The following is a 23,486-nucleotide window of genomic DNA, read 5'->3' on the forward strand; positions in this document are numbered from 1 at the left end:
GACCTGTATCCGTAATGGTCCATGTGCAGTGGCTCAGGCATTTTAGTTCTAGGAGCCTGTGACGCTGTCGGTAATTCTATCCCTTCCATGGGGAAGCAGATGTACTTGAAGGAATTCAAAGCCAAATCAAACTTCCACTAAAGAAGCTCCTACCGAATTTGTTCAAAATGCCAGGCTTTGTTTCTTTGTTTCTTTTTTTTTTTAATTTATTTTTGGCTGTGTTGGGTCTTCATTGCAGCCTGTGGGCTTTCTCTAGTTGTGGCGAGCAAGGGCTACTCTTCGTTGCGGTGCACGGGCTTCTCATTGCAGTGGCTTTTCTTGTTGCGGAGCACAGGCTCTAGGCACACAGTCTTCAGTAGTTGCAGCATGCGGGCTCAGTAGCTGTGGCACACGGGCTTAGTTGCTCCACGGCATGTGGATCTTCCCGGACCAGGGATCGAACCCGTGTCTCCTGCATTGGCAGGTAGATTCTTAACCACTGTGCCACCAGGGAAGTCCCCAGGCTTTGTTTCTGACGATGAAATTCCTCCCATCACCCAGGCACAGATCAGCAATGACATTCTCCCTCGTGGCCCAGCACCTTCCCTTTTCTTAGGCATGACACAGACATTAACTAATAGCCACAGAATACTCCTAGGAAACGCATCTGTCCTTTTACTCCCATTTCTCAGGTAAGACAAACTGAGGTTTACCTGGCACACCCAAGGCCACCCAGAAGGGGGTGGCTGTACTGATAACAGAGAGCCGGATTTCCTGAAGCTGGGTGCTCTGGATTTCCTAGACTGAGGGGAGAAGCAATGAGGGAAGATATTTTTCAAAGTTTGGAGAGTCTTTCATGAAGGAAGGAGTCACTGGATTCATCCCTCTGGATTGCAGAAGGTCCATACTCTCCCCCAAAAATCTGAATGTGAATTTACCATGGGTTTGGGTGCCCTCAGCATTTATTTTCCGACCTCCCACCCCCATTCCCCATCTCTGTCCCAGGCATCCAGTGTTAGGGCTGGCTCCTATGGCTCTCAAGAAAGAATCCTAAATATATTCTGTTTATGACGAAGGCTGGGAAGTGGGGGAGCGTGGGACCAGGGAGCAGGAATTAGGAGGGATTGTGCCTTTGAGCCAGATTAAAACCGTTAAGTGAAAGAATGTTGACATTCCAGGTACCTGCTTGTTAGGAAGTCTTTAGCTACTGGAATAATTTTTCTACTTAGTCTTTGGGAGCTATTGAAGGTTTTAGAGAAGAAGCAGGACCAGAGCAGAACTATATGCTAGGAAGAGTAATCTAACATCAGATCAAAAGGGGAATTTTCACATTCAAGATTCCCACTCTAGTGTGGACTGGGCTTGAACACCAGCTCTATTGGTTTAAGCCAACTGGAATTCAGGAATTGGTAGGAGGGACTGATTTACTTCTGAGAAACTTGGATGAACACTTGAGTCATGTGCTAGTTTGTAGGCAGCCGCTGCTGGGTCCTCGTGTAACAAAAACAAATCAAAGAACTGCGTACGAGCAGGAAAAGGACCAAAGGCTTGAGCCCTGGATGGGCCATGTGACCTTGGGAAGGCCACAGAACTTCTTCTGAGCCTCAATTTACCTGTCTGTAAAATGGAGATAATAGTAGCTACTTCTACCTACTTCCCAGGGCTGGAGGAAAGACAGGTAATATGATAGGAGAAAGCATAGGGAGGAAAGACGCAGAGTAACACCTTACTAGGACCAATAATGGCTTGGTAAAAGGCAGCTGGAACCACCAGTGGACTGAGAGGCAGTCTCAGGAGAGCTGTTTGTAAAGGCAAGGCCTATCCAAGCCTGGAATTAAGGGGAAGAGAAACGACTGAAAAGGAAGTTCTCGCCTAGGGCATGGGTGAAAGGGAGCTGGGACTTGGGGTCCCCTTTTTTATCAGTATTCTGGTTATTATTATTGATGACAAAAATTGTACTGTCTTACATCTGGATGGTAATCTATATGTTTTCAAAACACATCTGCATGCATTTTCTCAGTTGGTCTTCGGGGAGAAGACCCATTATTGCGTAGAATTAATAGTAAGAAAATGGTCTCTAGAGTCGGATACACCTGCTTTCAAATCCTACTCAACAGCTGTGTGACCTTGGGCAGTTATTTAACCTCTCTGGTCCCAGAAAAAGGGAAATGAGAGTAGCAGCTATCTCATGGAACTGTTGAGAAGGCTGCAAGAGTCAATGCATGGTACATTCCCAGCACAGGAAACACTCAGTGCCAGTTAGTTATTGTATCAACCCCATCCTTATTGTGACACTTATTATCACTCTCATTTTGTAAATGAGAGACTGAAGCTCAGATAATTGGATAGCTCCTGCCTGGGTTTACCCGTCTAGTAGGTGGTGGATTCAAGTACTGACCCAGAACAGGAATCCATATTCCAAGAAGAGAGACTCAGAGGGGGCTGGAGTGGCTGGGGCTGATTCTCTAGAGCAGCATTCTCCATCAGAACTTTCTACAATGATGGAAATGTTCTATGTCTGAGCTGTCCAGTGTGGGAGCCACTAGCCCATATATTCATCTTTATACCAATGTTGTCCTTAAATATAATTTCTAATTTTTTTCATGGAGGAAGGGGCCCACAAAAGCTAAGGTGACTAGGGCCCTTGAAAGTCAGAATGTGACCCTGGGGAGATAGACATTTGAAGGAAACACAGGGCTTCCAGGCACCTGGGCTTTAAGGAAGAAAAGAGACAAAGTGGGAGATGATGAGAAAGTGTTTTGTTATTGGACTTCCTCTGCCAAAGTCATTTATTCACTCGCTCATTCAATACTTCTTTTTTGAGGGCCTACCCTGTGAGGGCATTCTAGAACAGAGAATAGGACAGGTGAGGTCCCTGCTCTTGTGGGGATTGGATTCTAGTGGCAGAGAGAGGGAGATGATAAATAAAAAAATATACACTATCATCAGGTGATGAAAAGTGATCTGAAGGAAAATCATGCAAGGCAAGGTTAGAGAGTGATGGAGGCGGCGCTGTTTTTGAAAGGGCGGTCAGGGAAATCCTACGTGACAAGGTGACATTTGCGCAGAGGGAGGGCCACAAAGCCATCTTGAGAAAGAGTTCCAGGCAGAAGAAACAGGCAGTGCAAAGGCCCTGGGGCAGGAGCAAGGAGACCGCAGACAGACTAGAGGGAGCAAGGAGAGAGGGGTACCTGCAAGATCAGGGAGGTGGCCCAGGGCAATTCAGCCCAAAGAAAAGACCTGTAGTGAGGTGGGATCCCATCACAGGATTTACATGATGGTTCTATAAGGAGCAGAAGGAGGGAGGGTCGTGCTGCTGGACATAAAATCTTAGAGCCTTTCAAGACCATCCCCTGTGGCCAAGGGGTGGTATACAAGCTGTCCAGCTGCAATTAGTTTTGTTGGGCCTGTAATACATTGTTTTGTTGTTTGACAGTTTTCTACTTAATTAGTTAACATATAAACATTGGGAAGCTTCACCCAAAAATCTAGATTCCAGCTTCTGTTGACCAAAGTGGAGGGCACTGTCTGTGTGCACCCATGGCACGGTTGGCTGGAGTTGAGTGGTGGCTGCCCCCTTTAGATGGGGCCTGGGCTCTCTAGTCCCCCCTCCCCAGGCTCTCCCAGATGTGGAGGCCATTTCAGCTACCGTTTATCTCCAAGGTAGTTTTCTAATAGAAGAGACACACATCTGTACCTACACCTCTTTCCAAACTGTGAAGAAAATAGAATCCAGGATGGCCTTCTGTCCACACACTGGGCCTGCTTCACCCCTGAGGCTCCCGCCAGCTGTAGACATTTGAGTTTGGAGCCCCTGACACTCACTGAGCCCCAGAGAGAGCAAGGGATCTCTTCGTCTTGGGGTTGCCTGTATGGGTCCATGAGCTTTGCATCTGGAGCTGAAAACTCCCTAAATCAGAGGGCGTCCCAGGATCAGAGGGCTTGGACGGAGGGCGGATCCTGCCCCACTTCTTCCAGGGCTCTCTGTCCAGAGGGGTTTGTAAGATCAAAACCAGCTCCAGTTCAGCAGGGCATTGAACCTATTTATCATTTAGAAGCTCTGGAGACAAAGCAAGAGGAGCAGAGCACCTCCTCTAAGTTCTGCGTTTGTGCCTTGGGATCCATCAGGGCACAGTGTGAACTCAGCCCTATGGAAGGCCAGGGGGAACCCTGGAGTCTCTCCTCCTGGTGGGGCAGCCTCTGGCCAGGCAGGGACCAGGAGGCCTCCTGTATGGGAGGAGACTGCCCTGAAGGACTGGGTTTGGGGATGGCTCTCTGCAAGCCTGGAAGTTTGTGTTCTGACGTCAAGAGATAGACTCCCCCGGGGGACCGGAAAGCTCCTTTCAGAGGGTAGAAAAGATTGCAGAGACCAGAATGTCCCTGCTGCATGGACTTCATCAGGCGGGGTTCTTCCTCTTCTGCATTCCTTGCAACTCTTTGATCCAATGAAATCCTGTGCCTTTCCAGGAACTATGGATGAGTTTTCAGATATCTAGACATCAAGTTCCAACAGGGTGACTTGGATCACTAACTGAACCTCTGAGCCTCTGTTTTCCTCATCTTTAAAAGAGAGATACTAACTGAACCCACCTCAGATAGTTCTGAAGTTTCGACTAGATGATTCATATTAAACAGTTAACACAGTGCATGATACCTAGCAACTGCTAAATAAATATTGGCTGTTATTTAAAAACGATCGTTATCATTATGGAAACTGGATTGAAACCCAGCTGCTGCCTTGAGCCCCGTGCCCATTCATTCCCCCCTTCGCCTTCTGAGGCAGCCCTGTGAAGTTCCCAAGCCTCCCTAGGGCACAGTTTACAAACTGCTAGGAGTCTAATCTCCATTTTGTAGAGATCGGAAAACTATGCCCCAAGAAGGGAAGTCCCATAGTGCCATGTACTAAGTCACATCACACGTTGGTGGCGCACCTGGAACCAGAACCCGGTCTCCCCATCCTGGGCGCTTTGCACTGGCCAAGTGGCTCCCTGCGACCCGGCTCCTCTCCCAACCTGGGGGTCCTCAGGAACCCACACAGGCAGGGCCTCCTACTCAGGAGAGTGCAGGGGAAGGAGCCAGCCTTCGGGGTCAGACCTGCTCCCCCATCCTGCCTCTGCTTTCGTCTGGGGGCCTGGCTTCCTCTCTCCGAGCCTCCGTTTCCCCATTTGTGAAATGGGGCTAGCAACGGTTACCTACTTGGAGGATTTAATGAGCTTACGCATGCAAAGCATTTAGCACTCCTTTGGTGCCGAGGGGCCTCGGTAATATATCAGAGGGCCCGGGAGGGGACCGAGCCGGAGACCCCTGAGCAAACCCCCCCATTTCATGGGGCCTCCACTTCTCCATCTGGGAATTGGGATTAGTCCCTGCTCTCCTGCCTTCCTGGGTAACCCTCCACTGAGCTGTTGTCAAATGAAGAAGGCAACATTTGGGGGAATAGGAAATGTTTACAGAGGCACAGGCCCTGGTCATAGCTGATGTTTACTGAACATTTACTATGCGCCAGGCCCTGTGGTATGCGCTTGGCATGCATTATCAGTTTGAAGCTGGCTTACAGCAACCCTGTAATTACCCTCATTTTGCAGAAGGGATAAATGAGACTCAGAGAGGTTACCTAAGCTCCAAGTTCACACAGCTAGTTTGCAACCAAAGCAGTATTAAAACTCAGATCACCTGGGTGTCTAACAGTTCCCTGGCCTGCCCCCTGCCGATGCCCACAGCCTGGAAAGAGCTCTTGGGAGGGGGAGAGTTTTATGATCCTTCCCCCACACCAGGGATCATATAACCGTATGTCCTCTCCCACCAGCAAACACAGATTCTCAGCAAAGCCTTCATCTCCAGTTCCATCACTTTCCCTCTGGCTGTCTGTCTCTTTCCCTCAGCCCAGCAGCGCTGTCTGTCCGTCCAAGTCCAGTCCTCTCTGAGCAGAACAGCTGAGGACAAAGCTGGCAAGTAGGCAGGCCTTGGCAGGTGAGGGGCTGGTTCTAGCAGTGGGGCAAGACAGGCAGCTCCCTCCGCTGTTGGCGGTCCTGCTGTGGAGCTGGCTGAACCTGAACCGTAGGGCCAGAGGCAAGAGTGGGGTTAGGGATGATTTGGGAGCATCAAGGTGCATACCAATGAGATGCAAATGAACCTCTGCCGGGGACTCCAGCTCAAGCCCAGAGTCCCACATTCAAGCCCCCTGGGCTCTGTCCACACCGGTTCCTCTTACCCATGGTAACTCTGTGCTCCACCCAGCCACTGGCGGACACAGAACTCACCAGAACTGCTGGGCCTGCTGTGTTCTCATCAGACAGGGCTGGCCATTGAATTGAACCAGGGGCTACATCTTGGGAATTCCCGAAGTGGGTGGGTGTAGGGGTTACAAATACATAGTCCAAGCCCCACCCCAAATCTACTGAATCAAAACCCTTAGGGGTGGGGCTCAGGGATAGATGTTTAACAAGCTCCTGGGGTGATTTTCGTGACTGGTGTTTGGGATTCGCTGAAGGTGGTAATCGCTTTCTTTAGGATCCTGTGTTCTACCATGCCTTGTTGCAAAGTTGATATCCCATATGTGGCCTTCTCCTGGCCCCAGTGGAGAGAGGCGGGTGGGGAAGTTAGGAAAAGACTGAAATCTCCTTGACTCTTTTAGGCTAGACAAGTGCTTCTCAAATGTCAGTGTGTTAAAAATCACAGCCTCATTCTTAAGAAGTTTGATTTCATAGGGCTGTGGTAGAACTCGGAGGGTGTGTTTGCCCCTGTAGATGGGGAACACTGGCTCCCGGGCAGAGCAGCCACAAGGTTATCTCTAAAGTCAAACAGAAGAGCAGACAGGAGAGGGAAACAACAGATCTGATTCCTGCGCCTTTCACCTGGAAGTCTCTGAGTCTGCAAATCTCTCCACTCAATAGCATCTCAAACCCCAGAGACAACTGTTTACCTTCTTGCGGACAGGTCTGTCCCAGATAGAGACACAGCCCCGTGAACCATGTTCCCCTTGCAATGAATAGAACTGAGCTAAAAATCAAAGGGTTCCAGCCACACACACATACCTCAAGGGCCCAATAATTCCACTCTTAGGCATTTACACAGTGGCCGTGTGTACATATGTTCATGAAAGATTCACACGAGAATGTTCAGAGCAGCACTATTTATAATAGCCCTCTGTTGGAAATAGCCTGAGTGTCCATCAAGAGCAGATGGCTAAGTAAATTGTGGCTTGGTCATACAGTGGAATACTATACATCAAAGAAAATGAAAGTATTGCTCTAGGCAACAACAGAGATGAATCCCCTTCACATAATGTGGGGTGAAAACAGCTATATACAAAAGAGTACATACTGTGCTATTCCAACTATATAAAGCTTTAAAACAGGCAAAACTCATCTATGGATTACATTAGGATAAAGTTACCCTTGGGCAGGGGAAGAGGGGTGGTTAGTAACTGGAAGGGACACAAAGAAGGTTTCTGGAATGGTGGTAATGTTCTGTTTCTTTATCTGGGAGCTGGTCAGTTTCTGGAAAGTTCATTGAGCTGCACACTTAGGATTTGTGCATTTTTCTGTATGCATATTATACTTAATGTAAAAGTTTTCTAAAAGTGCTAGTAAAGGACTTCAAAGAAGACTTTTAATAAAAGGAAAAGCATTTAAATAATAAAAGGGAATTCCAGGTGACTTCTGACTGTGGCAAATTGCATGGGATTTCATGGCTATGGGATCGTGGACTCTTCCTGTCCCAGGAACCAGGAAGGAGACAATTCTCAGAACCCAAGAGCTCGGGCGCCATGCCAGGTCCTACCAGGGCTGTGGAAAACCGATGCCTCAGCAGTTCCTGTCCCCACCCCCCCATGGCCCGCCCTCCCCAGAACCGCAAGGACAATGACAGCCCATTTTGCACTGGATTCCCAGGTTCAGCTGAGTTCGCATTCATTGGGGCTTGCTTCATGCAGCATTTTTCTGTCCTCAGAGCAGTTTTCTGGCCCATTTTCTTTTTTGATCCCCTCAAAGACCCTAAATGTAGAGCAAGAAGTATTTCCATTTTCTAGATGGGAAAGTTGAGGCACCGAGATGGGGCTCAAAAGACTTGTCCAAAGCTAGCAAGGGCTAGCAAGCGGCCCAGCCAGGACTCAAACACAAGGCTTCAGATACCAAATCCAACACTTCCTTGGCTACACTGCAGATGGTCTCTTCCCAGTAATAGCAATGCTGATTATAGCACCTATCAATTAGTGAGCACTTTCCCTGGGAATGTCTCAGAGCCTACAATAACCCAAGGAGGTAGGTACTATCATATCATTTCCATTTTAACAAATGAAAAAACTGAAAAGTCAGAAAGTCCAAGTGCCTTGTCCAAGGTCAATGCCTAGTAAGTGTGGAGCATGGATTGGAAGAAATGGTCTGAGTTGAGTCGAAGCTCTGAACCGCCAGTCCAGTGGTTCCCAAACCCAGTTGGACCTCACCTGGAGTTCCCTTAGAGCTTGTAAAAATACAGATTCCCTGGCTCCACCGCCAGACCACACATTCCAGTGATGTAGACTCAGGATGGGGCTGAGAAATCTGTATTTTTAAAAACAGCCCTAGGCATTTGGGATGCTCAGCTCTAAACTGGCTGCCACTGAAATAAGACAGTAAAAGCAAGATAATTTAAAGGTTAAGCTTAATTTAGCAGCTTCCAGATTAACTCACTGAGCCTCTCTAATAATTAGAGTCCTCCTAACAATGGTACACAACCCCTCCAGAAGATATTTGAGAACAGCCCGACTGGCTGGATAATAGCTATGCTTAGGGTGGGGGGCAGTGACTGACAAGGGGCATCTGGAGGGCGTTTGAGGGGCGCTGGTGCTGGTGATGTCTGCTCTGGTTCCTGGTTTGCCACCGTTTGCATTCACTTTGTAAAAATTCATCAAGCTATAACTTACAGTTGATACACCCTCTTTTTGAATGTTTACAAAAAGGAAAAAAAAAAAGTCAGGCCAACCATCTGTCAGAGACACCGTAGAAGCAATCTTTACGCAGAGTAGAGATTTATACAAGAAATCCAATAGAGTTCTTCTAATTACATGCTTCCAAGAGTTTGAGATTCTAGGATTTGAATTTTCCAAGATGCTGTGATTCTCTGAGTCAATTCCCAAGACTTCAGGAGCCCCCAAATCTGTAATAGTAGCTAACGTTTAGTGAGCTCTTGGCATGTGCTGACTGCTATGCTAAGAACTTAAGAGCTTTGTATGGACCCACTCACAGCAGCTCTGTGAGGTATTGATAGATAACATTATCCAGCCCACAACCCTCAGAGAGGTGAAATGATGTGCCCAAGGTCACAGAGCTGGAAAGCGGCAAAGCCAGGACCAGATCTCCAGCACCCTGGCTCCAGTATGGCATCATGGTGCCATACTGCTATTAAGGTCTGCCGCTTCCCAAGGCTAAGTGTCTAAGCATCTCAGTGATGCATTTTGTGCCGTCTAGCCTTGCATTTGCTGGGAGGACCCAGAGGGAAGGGGATGCTGCAGGGACAGACAGCAGCTCTAACCTGGGACACGTGAGCACATGTGGGCCAACAGGCACATACATGCTGACGTTACCCCACAGCTGGCATGTACAATCCTGCTCAGCTGGCACCGAGGCCAACTGCTGTGGGCACTGGAGCTGAATGGGAACTGGAGAGTTCTCTGTTGTGGGCTCCCTGCCCTCAGCCAGGGGATGGGCAGCTGCCATTTACCTGCCACTCCAGGTCACCTTGCAGTGACCCACAAGTCTCAGGAATGGAGAAAGGCGGGCAGGGAAGGCATTTGTCTCTTCTGCAGGCTCCTAACTGGAAAACGCTTACAGCATCACCTCATTCAGGAGGTAGTTTGTCAATCAGTGGGTAATGGTGGACAGTCGGGCACTGTGATTGGCCAAGGGGGAGACAACAGGATATCATCACCTTCTGCTCTGACCCCTCCTTAAATTCTGGTTCCACCCCACAGCCACGCACAGCCTAGACACTCTTTGAATTAAACTTCTTCAACGTGGTCCTCCAATATTTACAAAACAAAAGCCATGCCCCTATGATGATTCCCTGAAATCCTAACGTTTTAAAGATGTATATCGAAATATTTTCAGATGCAATTATGTATATGAGATTTGTTTCAAAATAATCTGATCAGGGAAGAGTTGGTGGAGGTATAGGGGAAACATAATTATTGAAGCTGAGTGATTTTTTTTTTAATACTCTTTTGCTTCCTTTTGGTATTTCTATAATTTCTCATTAATAAAAAATTATACATAAATTACATATATATATTTTTTTTTTTTTAAAAGTCATACTCCTTGGCCTGGCACACATGGCCTTCAGTGACCTGACCCCATCCTGCCTTTCAGAGCACGTCTCCAAATGTTCCCCACCCAGCTGATAGTTTTCTGCACACACATGCCGTTTTCTTTTAACTGCTATGCTTTTTCATATGCTACTTTTTCTTTCTGAATTGCCTTTCCCACTTTTCTTTCTTTTTTTAAGCCTCATTCAGTCTTCAAAACTGATGTTCAGTCTCAGATTCTCCTAGAAGCCTTCCTCCACCAACTTCATAACTGGGCTATCTATGTATGGCTCCTTGGGCCCCACTGCTAGCCCCAGTTTGCCTCTATTTTACCACCTACCTCGAGGTATTAAACCACCCACTTAGCCGCCTCTACCAGCTGTGAGTTTCTGGGGGCCTGACACATCGTAAGTGCTAAGTGTCTATTGAACTAAGGATCTGTTGAGAAAACAGAAGCTGTGCGACTGAAAGGAAGTGGCTTAGCTTTTCTGAGTCTCTATTCATGTCCACGCTGAAAACAGCGATAGCAACAACAAAAAGAAGTGGTAGAGGATCATGACTGCGGGCCCGCAGGGCGGTTGTGCAGAGTAGAAGAGAAGGTATATGTGACACAGTCTAACCTGGTGACAGGCACATCGAGGGGCTCAGTATATCAGAGTTCTCTTTTCAACCTTTAAATCCCATGTTCAGGGCTGTGCATTGACCCAGGACACCACTGGAAACTGGCTACTGACTTTAGGCAAATAATTCCAAATCTATGATTCCATCTGTGAAATGGAACCAGTAATTCTTGACGGGAGACTTCAGGGAACTCCTGAACACCTTCCACTTGTACAGTTGCAGATTCTTGCTGACTCTCTGGCAATAGTGAGGGAATGGTGTGCAGGGGTGTGTGTGTGTGTGTGTGTGTGTGTGTGTGTGTGTGTGTTGATAGGTGTTAGGGGAGGGGTCTGATTGATGAGGTGTATGTCCCCTGTCCCCTGAAAGGCATCTTACAGTTTAGGGATCAATCTTGTTGTTGATCCCAAATTGCCTCCAGGGGGTATGGGGGCCATTCACTGGCCTCTGAGGCTGACCACCCACACAGGGAGCAGGACTGTCTCCTGAGCTGGGCGGGGCAAAGAGAGGAAAAGGAGGGTGAAAAGATCTGCGTCGTGGCCCTGCTTTCCCCACTCACTCACTGTGTGACCGCAGCCAAATTATCAGCCTTCTCTAAGGAGGCCTCCGTGTCTCTACCTGTCTGATTCAATGATCTCTAGGGACCCTTCCACTCTTATCTATGATGGGGTTGGACTAATACTTAGTTCCTCTGAGCGACAGTTCTCATCTGTGAATTAGAAGTGAAGATTCATTCATTCTCTCTACATATATGCAGTGAGTTTCTTTTACGTGCCAGGTGCTGTGCTAGACACGGGTTCCGGAGCAGTGAGCAGCCCTTAGTAGGAGAGACCATATCAAACAAAATATACGCAAATAACTAATAATTACAATTGTGATCTGTCTTAGGAAGGAACACTTCAGGGTGCCGTGAGATGATCTCCACCCCAGGGGGAAGCGGAGAGGAGGCAAATAATTGATGACTGTGACCAGCATAAACAAGGCCCTGGCACTACATGCATTATCTCATTTAATTTTCACATCAATCTCTGAGAAAGGGACTATCGTTCGCCCCATTTTTTCATATGAGGAGACTGAGGTTTAAAGAAGTTGAGGCCCAGGTCGTACAACCGATAATATCCAGGATTTGGGCCCACACTCTTCATTTTAAACCTGTCTGGAAACCCCTATTGTAAATGTAAGCATTTAGTTCCATTAGTCACAGAAACAGTAACATTGAGCTTCTGAGTTAACTCAGCTTGTGCTGGGGACCCAGGAAGCATGGGAAGCTTTCAGGGGCTCTGCGCACACATTACTGAAGGAACCCAAAAGGCAGGGCCCATCCGGCAGGTACAGGAAGGTCCCCAACTATGCCACCCCATCGTCCCTAGCACACACTGGTTTCCACTAAGGCTGCCCCACGTTCTCGCGTACTTGGCGAGAACAAGAAGGAAAGCCGCCAGGCCGAGGTGAGTTCATTCATACCCGGGGAAGAGCGTGCAGGCAGCGGAGCGTGGCGGCCCAGCTCACAGAGGTCTGGGGCAGGGGGGCCTGGCAGCCCCTCCCAGTGGAAAGCACAGGCACAGCTGACACGTAGGGGCTGAAGAGTGTCAGTGTCTTTCTGGGTCTGGTTCTCTGAGTCCTTAAGGAGACCACTAAGAGTCATGGAAACAGGGGAGTTCTAGAGAAACCTTGATTCCCTCCAGTTCCTCCCCACTTTACAGATGAGGAAACTGAGACCCAGTGAGCTTGTGGATGACGAGGCCTCACTGTTTCACTCCACCACCCTGGCCAACTCTTGGACTCAGCCCCTTCCTGCCAGAAGTGTAACCTGTGCTCCGTGGAGAGCCCTGGGGCGAACCCGAGCTTGCCTCTTCCTGCACCAGGGTGGTGAGTTCCAAAGCTTCCTCACCTGCAAAATGCAATCATTCCTGCTCTGCCTACCCAGCAGCCTTGTTGGGGTCAATTGATTAAGAATGGATCTTACAGGGAACTCTATTCGGTGCTCTGTAATGACCTATATGGGAACGGAGTCTAGAAGAGAGTGGATATATGTATATGTATGGCTGATGCACTTTGCTGTACAGCAGAAACTAACACAACATTGTAAAGCAACTATACTCCAATAAAAAAATTAATTAAAAAAAAGAACAGATCTTAACAATAATCCAACCACCATTATTGAAAACGTAAGGAAATAGGTAGGCCCAGAGCAGTATGAAACTCTTTCAGGCCACACCGCCTTTGAGTTACAGGGATGTGAATAATGAAATTCTCTTTTCCCCCTGCCTGCTTTGAACACCCAACATTTTCAAATGACCGTGTATCCTCAGCCCCATCCCCAAACACAGGAAGCATCCAGTGGGTATCAGCTGGGATAAAAACTGTTAGTTGATTCTGCGTGGAGGGCACTGCTCACCTGCCCAGGCTCCGCACCCCCATTTTAAAAGGAGCTGAAGGATTGGAAATGCTGCGTTTTGAGCCTGCTTCTCTACCTCCCTGCTCTCCTGAGCCCAGGCCTTGCCCCTGAGTGCTGTGCGCCTGGGGACAGAGGCAGCCTTTCTGAGCCCTTAGCAAACCTCAGCATGGCCTGCTGCTTCCCACATTGGGGCAAATAGCACCCGCCCCCCCCCCCCCCAGGTGGAGGGCTGAACTCTGGCCCGGTGGCTCTGTTCAGTGTTCCACTCTAGCTCTCCTTCCCCCACAGATGTGCATCAGATTCCTGCTTCCCCCAAGAGCTGCTCCCACTCCCCACACCCACCCCAGGGCTGCCCTTGGCCTCTGAGACTCGCCACTTCGCAGCCCTCGGAGACAGCGAGCACCCCCATCCGATAGCCAGGAAAGCTGAGGTTCTAATCTGGGTGCCTCTAAAGAGTCGCACGAGAGCCAGAGCCAGCCAGGTTGTCTGACTCTCCCTCGGGCCCTCCCACCCTCCCTCCCCCTCACCAGGTGGCTTTGTCTGTTTTAGGGACCCCGTGCCTCCTGGACACACAGGAGAACTCAGCACCTCTCGGTTCCCTGGCCCCAGCCCTTCCTCCTAAAATCAAGGAGGAAATTGTCTCCACATCCCCTTGAAGGCTCAGCCCCAGAAAGCCTGAGCAGGGGATTTCATTCTTCCAAGAAAAGGAGCCCAACTTTCCATACATGCAAATATGACCTGGCTCCTCCCGAAGATCAAAGCCCTAGCCTTGTCCATTCCTGGGCCCCAATCCCCAGCCCCCAGGCTCGGGCTGGCTTCATTCAGTGTACCTAGGTGACCAGGACCCAGGTATCCTTGTCCTACCCCTGCTGTGCCTGCCCCAGCCATCTCCTGGTTCTGTCGCCACCTTCCAGGAGCCCCTGCTCAGGGGACCAGAATGGATGAACTTTGCAACTCCCACCCCCTAACTTCCCATCCTCCAGCAGTTCTTACCTGTGCCCTTCAGGTCGGGGAGGGTGCCCCGGGGTGGGCTGCTGGTCTGGAGCCCCTTTCACAAGCCCCAGGCTGACAAGCTCGGGAGGGAGGCGCAGAGCCTCAGAGCAGGAAGGCGCACACTCGAAGAGGCTGCTGAGAAAGTTGGAGTAGGTGTGTCCCAGCCCAGGAGGAGGAGGAGGAAAAAGGAGGTGGGAGAATTGAGGCGGATCATCCCCTCCTGCCAGCTCTGGAGTGGAGGGAGGGAGCCAACTGGGTTGTGGCCCAGAACTCACAGTGGGGAATCAAGTTATGGAAAATGACGGCTGGAGAGTTGCTGAGAAATCGGGACCATCTCCACCTCCCTTCTCGGTTTTACAGAGGGATAAACTGAGGCCCTGGACAGGTTGTACTTGCCTGAGGACACAGAGAGACCATGAGGCACTGGGAAAGGACCCAGGTCGCTCAGCTCTCCGGCCAGTGTTCTCTCCTCTCTCCTCCCCACGCTGCAGATCTGGATGAACGACCACAGTCACCCTTCCCCGCAAGGTCTGGTTAATAACTCGCTACCTCCTGAGGTTGTTATGAGGATTAAATGAGATAACGGTTGAGGGAAGGCACTTGGCAGAGAAAGTCCCCCCATAAAAGGTAATTCTTCTTCTCATTGTTATTAGCTGTGCCGTCCTCAGTAAGTGACTTAACCTCTCTGAGCTCTGGTTTCCCCAGATGTGAAATGGGGGTAACAGGAATCCCTACTTCATAAGGTTGTGCAGAATCGTGAGACAGATAATGTGTGTAAAGTGCAAAGCACAGTGCCTGGCATCTCTTTTCCAGGTACTGTACTGGGCACTGGTGACATAGAGGTAAATGAAATAGTTCCTGCCCCACAGAGCTGAAAATGGCTCTGTTACCATCCTGTTCAATCCCCCCGCTCTCCCCCGGCCGCCAGACTTACAACCCCTCTGCAGCTTCCCTGGCAAATAAATGAGTCTTTGCTTGCGTACCTCTACTTACAGGGAGCTCACTACCTCTTCCAGCAGTCAGTTCTGACTCAGCAGTTCTACCTGATGTTCAGCTGAGCAGCAGCCCTTGAACAAGAAGGTTAATAAACAAGAAGTCTACATATCTTTATTATTACTATTATTATAACTATATGACTCAAGGCAAATGATGTCAGCTTGCTGTCTCTATTTCCTCATTTGTTAAATGGGCTCAAAACTGCTGGGGCCACTCAGAACAGATCTATTTCCTCTGCCATGTGACAAAACCTAAGGCCTGATTCTCTGGCTAGGACTTGGTTTTCTAGAAGTTCAGTCTGGACCCTATGGCTAAGTGGAAGCATTAAGGTTCTGGTCTTGTTTATGGAAGAGTAGTGAGGCTCTTGGTGGTTTCCCAGCCCTCAGGAGATATTCATTCATGGAGTGGCTGCAGCCACTGTGGGCCATGCCCTCAGGGATCTGTCACCGTCGTCAGGGATGACCACATGTGTCGAGCAGCTTCCACGTGTTGCCCAAGACATCTAGAGGGGCCCCCTAACAGGAAGAGTCTCCCAGGCGTCCCTCCTACAAGCTGCATGAGAGGCCTAGGGGTTTACAGCATAAGGGGGACTGCTGCGATCAACGCCAATGGGAAGGCTAACCTGGGCAATTATCCACTCGGCTGATTGCCACCCAAGTCTCCGAGTCTGGGCCGATTAGGCATTAACCCGAGGAAGGTGGCTGTGCGGCCCCTTTGGCTAGTCGTGTGTGACCATCTGCCTTTGGGCTCCCCATCCTGGCCAAGGCTGGCCTCCAGGCTGTCCAGTGCAGGGATGTCTGCAGCCTGGGGGTAAGGGGGCGATGAGGATTGGGATGGGTCGCAGAACCGCAGAACGCTGCTGACATCCGTCCCCTCCTCCCCAATTCCTCCACCACTCCTGCCCCAGGCCCTGATCCCCCACTCTGCGGGTCCCAGGACCTAACTGGGCGACCTTCTGGCCTCCAGTCCCCCAGGGAAATTGCACTCCTCACTTGCCCCCAAGCATGCTTGCAACTTCTCACTCCTGAGCCCCTGCTCACAGCTTCCCGGACATCAAAAATGGTACCTATTCATCTTGGTACAGCCCATATGCCAGCTCCCCTCTGTGAGCTCCCCCAGACCATGGCCCTGACCTGAGTGAGAAGTAATAATAATAATAATAGCAGCTAATCTTTATGTCAGGCACTCATCTCAGCACTCTTCGGGGATTATCTCGTTTCTCTGAACGCCACCACAATGGATTAAGCGCTGTTATCATTCTCTAGTTTTCAGATGAAGAAACTGAAGCTCAGAAAAGCTTTAATTACTTGCCCAAGGTCACTGGTCTAGACTAAGCTAAGTTGCAAGCCCTGCTCTGTCTGGACCCTCTTTTTTTTTTTTTTTTAATTTATTTATTTAATTTATGTATTTTTGGCTGCGTTGAGTCTTCGTTGCTGTGCGTGTGCTTTCTCTAGTTGCGGCGAGCGGGGGCTACTCGTTGTTGAGGTGCACAGGCTTCTCATTGCGGTGGCTTCTCTTGTTGCGGAGCACAGGCTCTAGGCGCACAGGCTTCAGTAGCTGTGGCACGTGGGCTTCAGTAGTTGTGGCTCGTGGGCTCTAGAGCACAGGCTCAGTTGTTGTGGCGCTACGGGCTTAGTTGCTCCGTGGCATATGGGATCTTCCTGGACCAGGGCTTGAACCCGTGTCCCCTGCATTGGCAGGCGGATTCTTAATGACTGCGCCACCAGGGAAGCCCTGTCTGGACCCTCTTAACCACCGGGCTGTACTACCCCAGCTCTCCCCTTCCTCCCCGCAAGCCCTCTGGCTGAACCTCCTGTGTGCCCCTCTGCTTTGTTCTACTTTTGTGGGTGCCTCTTTTCACATCACCTCCCACCCCACTCTGGTTTAAGCTCTTCAGGGATGGATCTCTGTCTAACCCAGGGGTTCTCAACCGAGGCTACACACTGGCATCACCTGGGAAGCTTCTACAAATCATGGTGCCCAGGCCCCACGCCCCAGACCAATTACATCAAACTCCCTGGGAGCGGGCCCCGGGCATCAGTTTTTCCCAGCAGTGTCAGCCACTTCGTAGGCATTAAAAGAATTACATCTGATTCGGAATCCCCTGCCTGGACCTCAGTTTCCCCGTCTCACTGAAGCAGGTGTTGAACTCTGATCTTTGACATCTAACTCTAGTATTCTAAAGCTCTAACATTCTTGACATCGGATGTTGTAGGCTTCAAGAGAAAGACCTGGCAAATTATCACCGTCCACTCTCCTACTTGCCTGAGGAAAGCTGGACTGGGTGAGCGCTTCCTCCCTCCCTCCTAGGTTTTCCTTCCTAGAGCGATCTGTCCATGTTCACCGTGGGGTAGAGAGTATAAATGAGGGGCTTGAGCAGTGATGAAGATTCTAACCAGATGACAAGTTTCAGGGTGTCCATGGATTCTGGAAGCACAGAGAGTATTATTTTCATTTTTAATAGACTGAACCCCTCTGATTCCTTCCGGGGCAGGCTAAAGGCTCAGGTTAATTCAGTGAAAATCATAGACACGAATCATGAAAGCGCATCACAGATGCATGTGCAGGATTGGCTGACAAACATCCTGGTTGGCACGGGACTGAGGGGCTTCCGGGGATGCAGGGAAGCCATTTCAGGGAAATGGGAACCGTCCGTCACCCTAATAGAGGGAACTGCTACATCACTGCCCCACAGGAGTCGCATACCCAGAGTAGGTGCAGAGTGAGTGTGGCCCAACTTGGAGGACCAGTCTGGAGAAAAGATTCAGCTCATAGGGCCAGTTGGCTGATGGACTGGTTACCGTGAGACAGCATGTTCAATGAACACGAGACGCAAGCTGTCATATCCAGGGCTGGGGTCCCTTCTGTCATACTTCCCGGGGAGAGTCACATATAGCAGGATGGGAGTGGGTACGGAGTGGAGACCCTGGAGCCTGGTTTGTGGACCTGTGGACAGGAAAGGCTCCAGAGGCCTGGCTGTCCAAGGGACAAGATGCCTTTAAGGAGGATGAAGTCATCAGGGGATGAGGCCACCTGGCTCCGTGAGGGCTGCAGCCTGCAGCCAAGAGGAAGAAGCAGAAGGTGGAAGGCAGGTGGGCTGAGGGGGCCGAGCTGGGGATGTCAGCTGTGTGGCTGACAGACGGGACCCAGCAGGAGTGGGAACCGCCAGCCCTGGTGTTGCCTGGGGTGCCCGGGAATGTAATCAAACACTCAGCAGACCTGCTGGCCATGGGCATCTGGGCACCACCAGGCCCTCCAGCTCATCCTGACCCCCAGCTGGCAGTTCTGACAGGCTCCTGCCAGGAGAAGTGTCCGGCCTGGTTGGTGAGGCTATAGTAGGAATGAGCTCATCTGCCCAATCCAGCCCTCAGTCAGCCTGCCTCCGGCTGGTGCTGGGAGGTGGGGTGGCGCTGAGAGCTCCTAGAGCCCGGCTGGCTGGTTCAGTGGCTTTGGTTAGGTCACCCCAACAGGGAGCTGGGAGACGGGGGGCCACTCTGAGGACGTGAAATGGAACCCCTGATGTAATCCCCACCTTTACCTGCCCCCAGACGGGGGGCTCTGATGTGGCCCTGCCCCCCCCTGAGAACCAGTATCCCTCCCATGTCCCTTTCTCCACAACCACGAACCACTTTTTCCAGCATCATCTCCCATTTCTCCCTCTTGTATAGTAACAACAACAATAACAATTGTGGTGAATATATGAATAACTGATATTTGTTCTAATTTATTAAGTACTAGGCTAAGTAAGCATCATCTCATTTGATCCTCAGAGAGATCCTCCCAGTAAGGTACTACTATTATCATTCTCATTTTGCAGAGGAAGGAACTGAGATTCAGAGTTTAAAGTGACTTGTCCAAGGTCGTCATACCTTTAAATGGCAGAGCCGGGATTTGAACTAAGTTTATCTAGATCTAAAACCTGTGCTCTTAACCTCCGCCCTCTGTTATGCTCCAATCCAATCACAGGATTTGGATCCATGGGCATGCTGCCTATATCTAGATAGGCCCCGTTCTTGATTCAATGCTCTGCTGTCTCTGTCTTACAAATCCCAATAACTTAAACAATTTTTTTTTTATTTTATGACTAAGCATTTTATTGGAAGTCTGTTCTGTAAAGAGAACAAATTTAATAGTTTAGAACTGCAAAACATTACCACCTCGTGGAATGTGGTCATAGTTATAGTCTATTGCTAGTGTCGTACACTGTCATGCTACCATGAAGTATTTCTGTATTACACATAGGGAAAGTAAGGCCAGGGAGGTTGACTTACCTGCTCCGGACCTCATAACCAATGAATGGCAGAACCAAGACCAAAAGTCTGAGCTCTCAAGCTTTTTACTCCACCCATGAAGTGACAACCAAGAAAAAACAATGTCACTTGACCTGCCTTAATGAAAAAATTCACTTGTGTTCTGCCAGCCTTCTTCCAGTGGTATTTTGGTTTCTTAAGAATTAACATAGTAGGGATCACAGTATATGGCAAAGGGAAGTAACAAGGTCTCTCCTTGGTGCTTTAATCCAAAGGCAGACTAGGAAGAAATGGATATGTCCCCGAGAAGCCTGTTTCACTTTGGAACTGATTCCACCTAGTTTCAGGAAAAATCTTAAGTTCATTAACAGATTAAGAAATGAACAAGGAAGACAACACTTAAATAGCTGTTGCTGCCCTGAATCCTGTTCAGAGCCCTATTAGCACAACTAATGCCTAATTCTTCCTCATTTGGTTGAGGACTTAACCTAAGACAACTGAAGAAATAATTCTGAACACAAGTCCATTTAGGCAATAAACAATGGAACTAGAAAACTTTTACGATCCAATTACCATGTTTAGGGATATACTGAGTGTAGCCACAGACCCTGTCCAGCAGGGAAATTTGACAAGAACTCCTAGTCTCTTCCAATAACAGCTGTGTATGGATGTTATCATGAATAGAAAATGTTCTTATGCTCATTTCCTCATTAAGTAAACTGGACCACACCTGTGGGCCCAAAATACAGAAAGGTCCAAGCACCAAGGCTAAAGACAAAAAAAGTCAAGCTGTGGCACCTACTATGTAAATAGACAAGAGCAACACGATGTCCCCTTATCATACCATTGTATACAGCACTAGTTCCAATCCATCTCTTGACCCCAGCCCTTGCTTTCCCCAAATTCAACATTCCAATTGGTATACCCAGGTCATTATTGGATTCAGCTTTCTGGGTCCTTTAATTGGCTGCATATGCACTCTACACTAAATGTGATTAAGTACAAAAAATAATAATAATAATAGTGTCTTCAAGAAACCTTCATAACAAAATAACAGATTCCCTATTAACAATTAGAGGATCAAGTTTAACAAGCCAAAATAGAAGACAAGAAGTCTGTCAGAATGTCTATAGATGGCACAGGACAGCTCTGACCTCAGGCCCCCTGTGCTGAGCAATAACGTCATTGGCAAATCCCCAAGGTGTAAGAGCTGTAAATATCCAGAGTCATGCAGGAAACAAGAATGTTTCTTTCTCATTTAGTCATCCTCTGAATGCTCCGCAGACCTTCCATCTGTAGCCACTTTCCAATTTGTGTGTTTGTTTGTCCTCTCCTGTATTTCATTGTTAGCTATACGGGATGTGGGCTTTTTTATCTCTTTTTCCTGTTGGTTTTCTTTGTGTCTCTTTCCTCACTTTCCTCAGAACTGCTGGATGCAGAATCATCTGACTGGGAAGTGTCATTTTCTGCCTCTAAGAATAAAGCAGATTTCTTGAGAGACTTTTTCCTGGATTTTTTCTTGCGCTTATGGGGTTGTTTCCTTTTCCTGGTACTAAAAGCCCCAGTTTCTTCTGAGAACTCGCTTGAGGAATCTGCTGTTATATCTGTGGCTTCCTTTTCTCTTTTCTTCTGTTTTTTTGTGTGACATTTTTTTCTGCTTTTTTTTTGTGGAATTTCTTTGACTTCTTGTGTTTGTGAGATTCATGGGTAGATGATTTTTACCTGGGGAGAGGTTTTTTCCCATTGGTAATATCTTGCTGATCACTACTGTTTCAAATTCTTCAGGGTATAACTCTTTATATCCACTGTGACCCCATCTGTCTGGCATGTTAGCTTCATAATCATGTAACTTCTTGTTCCAGGATTTAGCCTTAAGAAGATCATCATCCAGTGCCCCAGAAATTTCATCCTTTGGCCTCCAGTAGTCTCTTTTGACTTTCTTCATCAAAACCATCACTACGCATCCGGCTTGAACTGCTGGGTAACATTTTCCTTTTGGTCCCCCGGTACGCATCTTCCATCTGTTTCTCCACTTCTCTTATTTTCCACATATCTGATTCCTCCTGAATCTTACTGTGAGCATCTATGTGCCGGATGACGTCCCTCAGGAGGACTGTCCCCAAGGGAACTCAGGACATTCTTCAATCCCTCGATCCATGCGCTGCAGCCCCGCCCCCAATAACTTTTGAATGAGGTTCACCCATGGTCGTTTTGCACTGGGCCAAGCAGATGAGGTAGCAGGTTCTGCAGATCAGCCAGCCTCAGCCCATCACCCTCCACTGGCTCATGCTGGGTGTCTACCTGGATTGCCATCCCGCCCGCACCTACCAGATCCATCACAAGGTTGCCCAATCCAGGAGCGTCTCTTGGCCTCCCTCTTCACACCTCCCCATGAACTGCTGGGGCTTCTGTGCTCTTTGTGGAGCACAGATTGCTGTGTTCTGGTCTGACAGTGAGGTCAGGGCAGGATACCACTGTGTGGTCCTCCTCCCCTTTGCTGTACTTGTGAGGGGAGTAGGGCACAGGGGGCGGTTTGAACTTGAGATTAGACAGTTGGATTCAAACCCAGCTCTGCCATCTTGCAGCTGTGTGACATTGGACAAGTTACTTAACCTCTCTGGGAAGTAGTTTCCTCATCTGCCAAATGGAGGTGGCAATGGAGGGTGGCCGAATGGGGTTCTTATCTTGCAGGGGTTGTCAGGATTAAATAAGGTAATGAATCAGTAAAACTAAGCAGTGTGCCTGAGGCGAAAAATGGTAGTTTTCTGGATCAGTTTGGAGTCTAATTCATCTATGAATTTCCAATAGGTCTTCATATAGTGCTAATGAAATGTGGTAGGTGCAGAGGAGGGATAGATGTGAAATTGTTTTGCAAGTGCCAGAATGCCACACGTGTAGAGAGTAGGACATGATTACGGATGCAGAAACTGAGGCCTGGAGAGATTTCCTGGCCTGCTCAGGGGCCCACCGCCCTCTCTTCCTTGCTTGCTCGGGTGCTCGGGTCCTGCTGGGTCACCTGCAGGCCAGCAAGGCAGGGCCCCTCAGGGGCAGGAGTCTGCTCTCTGCTGCCTGAATTCCAGAGGCAGCTCTGGCAGCCCCACCAGCCCCATCTCCCTCGGCAGCCACATTCCAGACATTCTGCCCAGGCGAGGAAGAGGCCAGCCGGAGGGAGGAAATCCGGAACCACTAGACAGGGGATGGCAAGGAGAGAGGTCTCCTGGGGACCAGGCTTGCTGGCGCTCTGGATTCCTCAGCACCACAAGTGCTCCTCACAGGCCAGACCTCAGGCCGCCCAAGGCCCAAGGCTCCTTTGGGGGTGCTATGGGAGCTGCTCATGAGGAAAAAGACTAGCAGCACAGCGGTTTTCTAACTTAAGACTCTGCAGGCCTCATGGAGGGACAGGTTGTTAAAAAATGCATGTTCCAGGTCCCACCGCCCCCATTATGGAGGGGCCCAGCATTCTGCATTTTTAAATGAGCCTCCAAGAGGGTGCAAAATCAGGTTTGGGAGCCTCTGATTCCGTCCACTGTATAGATGAGAGACAAAGAAGATGCAGTCAACAGAGGGAAGAGAATGGCCCAAGGTTACCTAGCAACCAGGCTGTCCAAACGGGAGCCACTGCCCCTGATGGAAACAAGAGGGCCTCAGAGACAAGATGCACAAGAGCAGGGAAATCCAGAAAGGAAAAGGAGCTGAGAACAGGGTGGCTCAAGGAAAAGTTAGAAAGATGGATAATAATTCCCCCTCTTTCCCCACCGCCATCCCTGTACCCCTGTCCCTCACAGAGGCTGCTAACAATCCCAGCTCAGTGGTACACCGAGCCCCATCTGCTCACACTCTGCCTGTGGACAACCACGCCCCCCCCCACCCCATCTCCTCTCTCCTCATGCATTTCCTTCTCATGTCACCATGTGCAAGAGAGTAAGACATCCTGGGCTCAAGTCCCAACTCAGTCACTACCATGCTGTGTGGT

At 49.2% G+C, this 23,486-nt stretch overlaps 1 protein-coding gene and 1 pseudogene across 1 annotated transcript in view; one reads left to right on the forward strand and one right to left on the reverse strand.

Moving 5' to 3' along the window:
* SLC36A1 (solute carrier family 36 member 1) overlaps window positions 1-23,486 on the forward strand; it is a 161,988-nt gene that overhangs the window by 135,250 nt on the left and 3,252 nt on the right. The gene's annotated exons all lie outside the window — the stretch shown is intronic.
* LOC137758541 (uncharacterized protein NKAPD1 pseudogene) lies at window positions 20,772-21,651 on the reverse strand (annotated as a pseudogene).

Source organism: Eschrichtius robustus, chromosome 2, assembly GCF_028021215.1.
Source record: "Eschrichtius robustus isolate mEscRob2 chromosome 2, mEscRob2.pri, whole genome shotgun sequence".
NCBI lineage: Eukaryota > Metazoa > Chordata > Mammalia > Artiodactyla > Eschrichtiidae > Eschrichtius > Eschrichtius robustus.